Source organism: Alosa alosa, chromosome 16 (genome assembly GCF_017589495.1).
Source record: "Alosa alosa isolate M-15738 ecotype Scorff River chromosome 16, AALO_Geno_1.1, whole genome shotgun sequence".
In the NCBI taxonomy this organism is placed as follows: domain Eukaryota; kingdom Metazoa; phylum Chordata; class Actinopteri; order Clupeiformes; family Clupeidae; genus Alosa; species Alosa alosa.
Genome location: NC_063204.1, coordinates 10,691,523 through 10,703,387, shown reverse-complemented (window position 1 = coordinate 10,703,387; position 11,865 = coordinate 10,691,523). Strand labels below are relative to the sequence as shown.

At 42.1% G+C, this 11,865-nt stretch overlaps 1 long non-coding RNA gene across 1 annotated transcript; it reads left to right on the top strand.

Moving 5' to 3' along the window:
* Positions 1 to 6,722: 6,722 nt before the first annotated feature.
* Positions 6,723 to 8,169, top strand: LOC125309051. Its single transcript, XR_007196062.1, has 3 exons — positions 6,723 to 6,795; positions 7,952 to 8,038; positions 8,140 to 8,169. It is a non-coding gene; the product is annotated as an uncharacterized LOC125309051 (long non-coding RNA).
* The last annotated feature ends 3,696 nt before the right edge of the window (positions 8,170 to 11,865 follow it).

The following is an 11,865-nucleotide window of genomic DNA, read 5'->3' as shown; positions in this document are numbered from 1 at the left end:
GGATAGCTGGAACCGTGTTTTCATCTGCAGCCCCCGCTGGACCATCTTAAACCTGGCTCATAATCACTCATTTGTGATTCCCCGGTAAAAAAAATGAAAATCAAACAATGTGCAATGGAAGATTTACCAACTATTGAAACAAAAGCCATTGGTTTCCAACAAGTGGTGGGTATATATGAAGATGAAATCAGGCCTGTGTATGAACAGTCTAGCGGCGCATTTCATGCCCAGGGTCACAAATGACGATTAATGATGTATAATGATGATAATGTTATTCAGGTAGTATTGGAAGAAGAAACTTGTCACTGTAAAACCATGGGCCATAAAAAATAAATAAATAAATAACATTATGGTAGCATTTGACCTTTCATCAATCCAGTGATGGATGAACTGAAACTGCCCTACTTGTGATTGTTTAGAGATTTTAAAGGTTTTATAACTTCTAGATTAGCCTCAGTGCTGTTCTCTGATGAAAGGAGACAAATTGAAGTGTGATTTATTTTCGCGGATTCACGTTGAGCAGAAATGATGGCCGCCAACAATGTTGGAGACGTCAAAAGGATTCAGTTGAGCAGCTATGTTGGATCAGCCACTGTAGTCACCAGACAACCCTTTGGTGGTGGGAATTCCATGGAAAATTATTTTTTTTGTAACATCCATAACGCCAATAAAATGTGATGGTATGATGTGATTGATTACATGAAATTTGAGCATTTCCTATTTTTGGCTGAAGAATGTACATGAGAAAAAATGCACAAAAAATGAATGTTATCATTCACATCATACAAATGCCAAGGCATTTCCCTGGCGTTATGGATGTGACAAAAAGTACATTTTCCGTGGAATTGCCCTACAGTGTGGGCAGGTGTGTCTAGTCAATACAGAACTGCTCTACACTTTGTGAATGGTACAGTGACACGCTTCCAACACGCTCGCGTGCCACATGAAAAATAGGCTCCAGTGCATGCGTTTTCAGCGCGGCTCGAGCCGCACTCGAGACGTGCATTTCACGCTGGCAGTGTGCGCTCTAACCTGTTAACATGGGCGCCGGAATGAAAGCACAGGTAACGCAGCTGAAATCCAGCTGCCACAGGATGTGGTCTGAATGAGACAGGGACGCTCAAGTTCAGTAGGCCAACAATTTCTGAGAATAATGTAGCCCAGGGATGTCAAAGTCAAATACAATAGAGGGCCAAAAAAACAAATTTGCTACAAGCCGAGGGCCGGACTGGTTCAATGTTAATGGTTAAAACATATTAAAATGACTGCACGTAACCTATTGAACCAAGACGTGTACTGTATTTTATTTAATGATTAAATGAATAATGACTGTGACTGAAGTGCGGGCAAAGTTTGCACAAATGTACGATTTTTCCCATCCTCACCGATCTTGTCATAAAACTTGTTTACCTGATCATATCTCCTTGCTGCTTTGTCGTCTACATCAGCCTTTCTCAAACTTCTTTGACCTGAGGCCCAGTCAAGGCATACTTTGGGGTCATAGGGCCCACCTACATGAACCCACCCCCTCCTCCCACCCCCCATTAAATTATCATAATGATATCACAATTATTATTATTATTATACTATATTGCTATACATGCACTTCAAAACAGTCAATGTTTAAAGTGCTAAGATTGTTCACAAAAGTTTGTGAAAACATGCACATCAGAGTACTGCTTTACTAATGTAAAATATAATTAGGCCTACAATAGTTTCATTGTTTTTGCATTGTTGCATGATGCTTGCATGAGAAATACTTCTCAAAACAACAGCAGTTATATGGGCGCCGTTGTTTTGGGATGTTTCCCTCATGCATCATACACTGATAGAATATTTATATGCTAATTACATTTCATTTGAATGCCTGAATGTAAGGATTCAGGAGACACAATACCAGCTTGTGTGAATGGTAAATGGCGGATCAGATAATGCGTAAATCACTGATCTGGAGATCTTTAACTAAGACTAATTAATAGCTTTTGGCTGACTTTAATACTTAATGCCAAACAGTGTTTTATATAGTCTGTGCTCTGTTTTTTATGGAAGTTGCATAAATCCACGTCGTTCTATTAAATGTCGTTTCATAATTAAATAGCCTTCCAATAGGTTGAAGCTTAGCTTTGCTACCAACGTGCACACGCATGCATTGAATAAACGCTCATACCACGACTTAATTCTATGCCTCTATGTTTGATGACACCAAATTAACAAGTATTTCCTACTAATTGCAGAAATGTTTGTTTTCTTTCTCTGTCCGCGGCTCCTTGACCAATTGCGCAGCAAATTATCAGACGATGGCCCGGGAATAATTTCACTCTGCAGACCATTGTCCACATTGCGGACCGCGGCCCATAGTTTGACAAATGGTGACCTGCATGCTGCCATATTAAGGCCTTTTTACAGTGTGTTTTCGCGTGGAAGGCTCTGTAGAAATCTGGCACCCTATTCAACGAAGTTAAACTGAAAGAGCGTGCCGTTCACAGACACCAGAATAAACGAGTTCACAGTAACATTCATCAGGCAGTAGTAGCCTAATACAGTACGTTCAGTTCACGTTCGCTCAAATTACATATGAACAAGTGACTTTCGTTCAATGAACGCGTTCAGGCACAGCACTGGGGAGGGCGGTAGCTGAAAGTTGACATCTGCCCTGACTGAATACTGATGAATAATGAAGCCGAGGCCCACTTGCGGCGCCGCAGTGAGTTCGTGGGATACCGTTGCATTGTGGGGAATGGAGTATTGATGCGCAAAACAGCAGCCGGCAGCTGTGGCCTGCGGGCCGGTTCTAATACTAATCAAATATCATCCCGGGGGCCGTAGATAATTCATTCGCGGGCCTTGACTTTGACATGTCTGATGTAGCCTATATGACATCTGATGGCAACATATATGAAAACAAGACCTGTTGTTGACCTTCTGGTTGTGGGTTGTGGGTGGAAACTACATGCAAAAACCATAATATTCAGTCAGCCAGAAGCGGCAGGAGCCGTCTGTAGGGGTTTTGCAGCCCCATATGAAAACTTTAGGATACTATAAATAAACTATAGTATACTATACCCTATATTTTACTATAGGCCTAGTAAATATTGTTGTGTTTCTGAACCTTACTATAGTTATATTACTGTAGTACAACATATAGTATAGAATATAGTATAAAATATAGTATTTACTATAGCAAATAAATACTGTATATACTATACTATTTTTTCAAATGTTTGAATGTATATCTTCACCAAAACCCTCATGTGTCGATGGAACAGTGTCCCTTCACGGTAAAACGTACCTCTCCTCACACATCACATGGACACATGCAGACAGGGGACAAGCACCATAGGGTACAGTATATTCATTTCAAAACATTAAATGTCAACTGAAAGCTAAGTTGACATTGCTGTGTCTGGTTTAAAATGGGTCCAATTTGCAGTTTTGGTTGAAATTCTGCTCTCTATCAGCACTGTACTCTCTCTTTCTCTTTTTCTTTTTCTCTCTCTCTCTCTCTCTCCTTCACACTCTCTCACACACACACACACACACACACACACACACACACAGGAAGCGATAGACAGAAGAGAAGACAAGACAAGACAAGAGAAGAGAAGAGGACAAACCAAAGAGTGAACAGAAGATGAAGATGCCACCCATCCCCTGCACTGTGATAATGTTGCTGACCTGCCTGATTCAGGACCACATGGGTAAGTTATATGGAGCTTATGGCCCCTATCGTGCACTCAAGCGCAATTGGCTTTGTATACTGGCGCTTATTTTGCATTCAGCGCATATTGGAATTTTCCCTCCACAGGCACAGGTTGGTAAATTAGGAAATGCAATTGCGCCCATGGGTCGGTTCAGTGAAAAGAGGTGTGTTCCATTGCAAACGTTCCCTGTTGATATTTTGCAGTTTCAGAAAACAATTCCGCCACAGACCAGGATAATCCTGATCTAAAGTCAGTGGCGCAAATTCACATGCTATTTTAAGGGCGCATGCTTGGCCACAGGGGCGCCTGCAGGAATTAATGCTATGCACACCGATCTACAGAAACCCCCGTGCACACACGGAAACATTCAAAGCCTTGATCATATTTGTTTGTGTATTGGTCACCTAAAAAGTAGCCTATATAATACAACAACCACATGCAATATCTTTACAACAACAATGCCTAATTACAACCTATTCATTTGGACAACTTTATACAGCCCTTTAAAGGCTAAAGTTACCTTTAGTTTTGTTTCAATTTACCGTTTTGTATGGCTTTAAACATTGTGTGCGCTTTAACATCAGCCTAAGCATTATTCCAGCTGTGCTAAGGTTTTGGCAAGCACCACAATTTTGCCTACCTTGTTGTTGCCCATCTGAAATAACTCCTAGCTTTTCTTTGTTTCCTCCATCCTTTTGTTGTTTTCAAAAAATGTTTTATAGCCATGATGGCCTTGAAGTCTTGAATTAGTGAATTTGTTTAAACCAGCTTGTTATGTACTGATACCCAGCACCATAGTAATAGAAAGCAGCAAGTAGCTTTGGCTATAATTTCTGTAGTTGCTGAGTCCGTGCATTGTTTTTCTCACTCCTGCTCAAACAAATGTTGTGCGTGCATTAAGTTGATGATAATGTGTTTACAAACTCTACTTTACAGATTATATTGTCAATAGCCTACTGTCATGCAGTTAATGGGATACTGTGCAGAGTTGGAAAGTTAGGCCAACTTGGTGTGAATACACACAGAGGAAATTGTTTCTCGTAGTTGAGTTGCCATGACGGCTTGGCCATAATGTAGCGTGTGGTGCACAAGGCACACTTTGCTCCTCTCACCTATACGGACGCAGTAGTCCCATTTCTGCAAACCATACTTACAAGGAAAAATATTTCCACATGAGGGAAATCATTAAGATGTATATATAGCGTACACATTTCCACGAATCATGGATGTGTTGATGACATAAATACCGAAATATTAGAGAACTTAAGGAGACGTGATGTTGAACTGCATGTCGATGCCATAACCAAAAGCCCCAGAAGCAGCCCGGGAGAGGAGAGCTTATCTGACAGAAGAGCTGCATTGTCTATAGTGAGGTAAAAACCTTGCAAAAATATCACCATGCATTCATAACCTCGTGATTCAAAACATCAAAAAGTATGTCTTTGTGACATTTCTGTATAACATTTTGTCAAAAAGAAAAATCAATAGTAAACCGTTCCCAACTGAACAGTCCTTATAGCACCGTGAACCGCTCCTGCGTTTGATACTTCGGGTTTAGAGCCCTTTGTGTTATATGTACACTCCTTGTCACTCTTCACTGTTATATCTGCATAAAGGCAAAGAGTCCCAAAATACACTTCTATAGAAATAAAATATAGAAATTCAATTTATGTCTCTGTTTCTTTCATTCACAGGTATCCAACTATACTTTCCCCTTTTTTTCTCCAGTTCTGGAGGGACAGCCACTCTGCCTTGTGGTGATGTTAACTGCTCCTCCACTACATGGATTTACCGTCACAGACAGACTTTCGCAGAAATGGTATTGGCTAAAAATGGACACATCGTCCCATCATTCAAAGCTGAGAGACTGAGTCTTGGCCCTGGCTGCTCTCTACACATTTCTGATATCACCTCTGAAGATACCGGACACTACGGCTGTGAGGAAATTCTCACACACTCTCATACTTACTCTTGTCTGACAGTTCCTCATGGTAGGTTTACAGTTAAAGCACTCCCAAGTCTTAATCTTAATACTGTAAATGATTTAAGTCTGACCATAAACTGTGCCCATTGAACGCTGAATATCACCTGAGCGCTAATATTTTTGTGTAGGTGTCCTCTGAGTTGTGAATTTGATGTCTGTCTGTTGACGTCTGATTTCCCCCGTAGTCTCTGCTTCCCCCCATGAGACTGAGATGGAGCCGTGCAGTGTTGTGACTCTCCACTGCCTCCTGCACACACAGGACGACTGTGGAAAATCCGTGGCCGATAAGGGAGCAGTTCTCGCCTGGGTGGATGAAGGACAGAGAGAGCTGAATAGCACCCCCAAACGCCAGATCATAACTACATCTGCCTGTAACATCACGCTGATGGAGAAGCTCACAGATACAAACCCTTGTCTTGCTCAGAGGACATGGAGATGCCAACTGACTGCAGGAGGGCAGGTTCTGGCTTCTGCCAACCACACCGTCAGAGTGAAAGGTTAGAGATGATACCTCACGTTTCCTTTCACTGTTCAACTAGAGAATAATATGTGCCGCAGTATTTATGCTGTTTAAAGATTGGTCTGTGGAGTAAGTCTATGAGATTGCAGGTCTATGGTTTTTGTGTCGTAAGGTTTTGTGTTAAAAAAAAAAATGAAATTGTAGCAAAGCCGGTGGAGTGTCATCGAGCATCAGTTCATCATCATCACCGTGCTCCTCAGGTAAAACAGTGTGTGTGTCTGTGTGTGTGTGTGTGTGTGTGTGTGTGTGTGTGTGTGTGTGTGTGTGTGTTGCTTGTCTGTCTGTTTGTCTGTCTGTCTGTCCTGTCTGTGTGTGTGTGTGTGTGTGTGTGTGTGTGTGTGTGTGTGTTTGACATGTATGTTCACCTGCACTATGACACCTCAGTTAGGTATGACATCTCTGCCCAGCTGAATGGCGATTTGGCTTTTGATTTGGTACAGTCCTGTCAGGGTTTATGGAGTAGGTCTTTGAGATTGCAGGTCTATATGATTTTTACATTGTAAGGTTTTGTGTTGTACAAACAGGTAACTGTAGCAAAGCCGGTGGAGCGTCATTGGACATCAGTCCATCACCATTACTGTGCTTCTCAGGTAAAACAGTGTGTGTGTGTGCGCTATGACACCTCAGTTAGGTATGACATCTCTGCTTATGGAGATACACAACTGAATGGCATTTTGGCTTTTGATTTGGTACAGTACCGTCAGGGATTATGAAGATTTCTAACCCAAGCACTGACCAAATTTTCCATAGCTTAAAGGTTCTGTTGGACTCTGTTGTCTTGGACACAGCCACACAGCACTCTTGCATTGATTTAAAGGGGCCCTATGCAGTTTTGGCAATTTCTTCGCTGTTTTCTCGCTTTTTGCTCACAGTTTTCTCTGCAAAGCTCCCCCTACAGCTTCAGAGTATAGACCCTTTCAAGAGAGTTCCATTATCAGCATCATAGTTGGCCCCACAAGACTTCCTTTTTAACATTCCATGTTATCTTAATGCAGAGGAAGTAGATTGGGGCCCAAATAGAACGTTCAAGCATTGTTTTTGTTTACCTTGTTGAAAGGGTCCATGTATTTTACGACCCTCCTTGCTCGGTCAGTCTGCCGTTTCCTCTTCCCCTGTTCCTCTGACAACGGTTTACTTGCTTCCTGCTTCTTTCCACTGGCTCTGCCATGACGAATGTTTGAGAAACTCCAGCTGCCTTGTTCTAGCCGGTGCCTGGCGTGTATGTTTGTAGTGCCGTAAAGTAATTTTTTACATCGCGAGACCGCAAGACTTTCTGACTCTGAGTCCGACAGGCCGCTGGCCCAAAATTGCAAGGCTGGTTTTTCCGCTCACAGACGCTATAGGGAGGAAGCGAGACGGCCACCATTCACCCCAGAAAAAGTCATATAACCATTCCAATGACTTTGAAGCTGTTAAGTTAACGTAAATTAAGCTAAACAAAACTGCATGGTTTTCCTTTAAATGGTATTTGACACAGTACCATAAGTGCTCCAAAGTGGTAGGCCTATTACAAAAGAGACGACCTGGCGCAAGCTGGTTTGCAGGCTAACTTTAGTGGATGTTTGCTTCACATTTTGTTGATATTTCTCAGTAATTTCTGAAACAAAACAAATCCACATAGCACCTTCAATCTATAGATTAGCCAACAACAAAATAAACAACATTAGTCTTGGAACTGAGTAAGACTGTGTAGTATGTGATATCCTGTGTGATGGACAAAGCCATTTCCCCTCTACTCTCTATCAGTGGTCCATGTGGCTGTTAGAGTTGCTACCACGCTCAGTCTGTTTGTGGCTGTTGCCATAGTTGCAGTCATCTACAGGAAGAGACCGGGTGAGTGGACTATACTGCATTTCCTGATCTACACATTCTTTTCTGATTTTTGGATTCTCTTTCTATCTCCCTGACTCATACAATTTCATCTGCCATCTCAGGTGACTACAAGGGCAAGCCAAACATCTCTGTGAGTAAAATTCACACAGAAGCATTTCAGAGTCAGAGTTTTGAAGTTAATGGAAACTCACATGGTGTTCCCTTCATTTTCATTAAGGCTCACGGTGATCGTGCTGGTAGACAGTCCCTGTAGTCATGGTGATTGTGCTGGTAGACAGTCCCTGTAGTCTTGCAGGCTCCTAGACCCAGCTGTGTCCTTTCTTCATCAGCACATGTCACCACCTGTATCAACCTCCATCGTCTGCACTGAGAGCTTACAATCAAATCATAGGGCCACTTACTCATACTCTTTTCTCATTCTCATTTCTGTATTGACTGCATATTGTTTCCTTGAGCTAATTTGCTTCCTGTTTTGAAAATAAAGCTGCTCTGTTTTGACTACTGTATTGTGTGATGTTTCACAGTAGGTTATTTGAGGAATCTCTCTCTCTCTCTCACACACACACACACACACACACACACACACACACTTTAGATAAGAAAGGTCTTGCATTTATTTGTGCTTAATAGTTGTGTCATTCACCTCACACAGTGGTCTTCAGAGCTGTCTGTCATGTTCTTTAAGAGGAAGATCAGATAAAGAGCATGTTTTTTAATGCAGTGGTGGTAAGATGCACAGTATTTGCTTTGACAACAGAGATGTATTTCTCTGTGGCTTTTTAAAACTCAAACACTGTCGGTATACTGATGTCGGTGTCAAAGAGGCTAAAACGTCTGTATGTTGAGGTTTTCCATAACACTCCTGCCTGAGTCAGGATGAGTTATAGAACTATCTTTGGTTGTAACTGTAACTGAACTTATGAACATTAACTCTACTTTGGCATCACGTTAATGTTGAAACTAGGGGGCGCTAAAACATAAGTGTGAAACCTGCCAATTTTAACACAAAAAAACAAAACAAAACTGGCACTACAGAGAGCCTGTCACATTGGCTCATTCATTCACTCCCTCGCTCTGTACCTCAAGCTGGTGTGTGGTGAGCGTTTTGGTGCATAATGGCTGCTGTGCATCACATAGGTGGGTGCTACACATTGGTGGTGGTTAGTGAGGTTCTCCCCTCACTGGCAAAAGCGCTATAATGCAATGTGTTGCTGTCACATTTTTAAATCACCTGCTGGCCACCATGGCAACTACACACCTGAAAAAGGAGATGTATTGAGTTATTTGCTCTCTGCTGCCTCACCACTAGATGGCACTAAATCCTGAAAATTGTAGCTTTAAAGCAAGAACATACAACAATTTCGCACTTTTTTAGTTATGCTTTCATGAGGCAGCTAGTTATGAGGTTAGCTAGGTATCATCTTCAAAGTCATTGATGGTATATAGTTATGTGAAGGACAGATAAATATGTCGTATGAGGAAGGTGATCAATGTGCCAAAAATGTACACATAACACATGTTAGGGCAAAACAGGACATTTTCTTCACACCATTTCAATAATAGTAATCAATTGTATTGTGCTTTTGATGTAGTTTTTATTGCACGGGTCAGTTGCAGAGTGTAGTTCCCCATGGGAAATCCCTACTTATTTTCATACATTCTCCACTTACACACAAAGTACCGAATGAAGATATGGCAGCACTACTGCTTAATAAAGCTCTCTTTTCTCTATTTCTCACACACACACACAAGGCCAAACGGCAGATATGCGGGTCACATGCTTGTCACACGTACCCATATCCCATCGTGAGCTCCAGCAGCTGAGATGCTGCAGCGTGACAATCTGATTCAGTTAGGCTCCACTGCATCCCTACAATCCACATATACACATACACACACACACACACACACGTGTCTCAGACAGAGGGGACAGTGATGGCCAGCCCTGCCCAAATCACTCAGCGGGATGGAGACGAAATGAGAAGTCACACACACTCGTGGAATCCAGAGGTTAAGTGGGTTAACACTCACACACTGTGCAGCTTTCTTTATTTTATTTCTCCTGCAGTCTGTAAGGATGGTCAGCAGAGACAGAGAGAGACAGAGAGAGAAAGATTCAACCAGCAAAGAAGCTGATGATACTTAAGGTTACTGCATATACTGTACTGTATACAATTAGACACACCCTTACACACCTAGATAGTGTATGTATGCATCTGAATACACACACTATCTGATGCACAGTGTATCTCTGTGTGTATGCATCTGAATTTGAATGTGGCGAAACATCCAAATGAAGCTGCTTCTGAATCGTACTGGTCGTCATGCACTGACACCTGACCTCAGTGACTCCATACGGGTCCTCGTGCACTGACACCTGACCTGAGTGACTCCATCACCCCGTGCACAGACTGACTGGTGAACTCTGAGATAAGTTCCATCAGACCCACAAGGGGGCAAAGTGCTGCTGTGGCTGTTTATACAACCCTAATGTTTACAGTTGTTTGCCCAATCAATGAGCCTGCCGCTCCACACACACCACTAGGGAATTGCACATGGCATGGCAGATTACATCACAATGGGAGGAGGAGACTGCGGAATGCTACAATGTAAAGGCCCAGAGGCTAGTTGTGACCTTACATATATTTATGCTTGTGACACGTATGACATCACTGGGAGCTTAGCTATTCACAGGCTATCAATGTCATCTATATGCAGTAGCATGTCATGGGAAAGTCAGTTTAAAATATGGTTTAGAGGAGACTCTTATTGACTCATTCAGCCTGTAATCTAATGTGAATTTTCTAGCTAAGTAATGGTGACCTTGAGCCATCAAACGGCATTATGACAACTGCCCTGGTTTTGATAAGTTGATTAAAGATTTGCCCATGCTATTCCAAACATGTTTAGGGGGAAGGGGGTTGTCCTGTGAGGAAATGTGTTCTCTGCATTTTACCTGGGTGTAGTGTACACACATTCATACACACACATACACTTGGAGCAGTGAGCTTGGAGCCCACAAACTAGGAGTACACCACATCCGGAGCAGTGGGCAGCCCTTAATTCAGCGCCGGGGGATTAGTTGAATGTATACATTGTATGAATGTATGCCTATAAAAAAGTCACTGCATTGCATAAGCAAAGAAACGGATGTGCAGACACTGTTGGCAGAATTATACAGGAAATAAATGGGAAGGAACAGAGGCAGGTCCATGCATGTGAAACGGACTCTGGCTCACTCTTCAGTGGTGTTCAGAAAAGAACATAATTGAGCCGACACTCTTTGTTGAGATGCATCATTGAAACACAAAACAGTTTTATTTTGGCATAGACTTTGCATTGGATTCTTACCCAATGCATAATAGCACCTGTTATGGACCGCAGAGATCTGCTGGAGAGCCTGTTTCATTTCTGAAAATGTCATTGAAACTCTCTTTTAAACACATTAAAGTCAGTGACTATGTTCCAATACGCATACTTCTGTACTTACAATACCTAGTGCACACTCATATTAGGTATTTGTAAGTACAGAAGTATGCAAATTGGAACACAGCGAGTGAGTAGTATGCTGGGAATACCCATACGAACCTTTGGCAAATTTGGGATTTGCTCTGCAGGACCGTCTGGTCACTAGGCCCTTGAGGCCCATTTCCAATGTCCCTAAAACACAGGCAATACGATCGCTAATTCGCCATGGACGTGCTTATTTTTTGGAATTGAGTAAACAACTGCATTTAAACCTTCTGAAACACTTCTGAAACGAATTGGTAAGAGTTTAATGCACCAATTTAAGTTTTTTATCACTGCTAGCTATGCCCAGGCTGGAA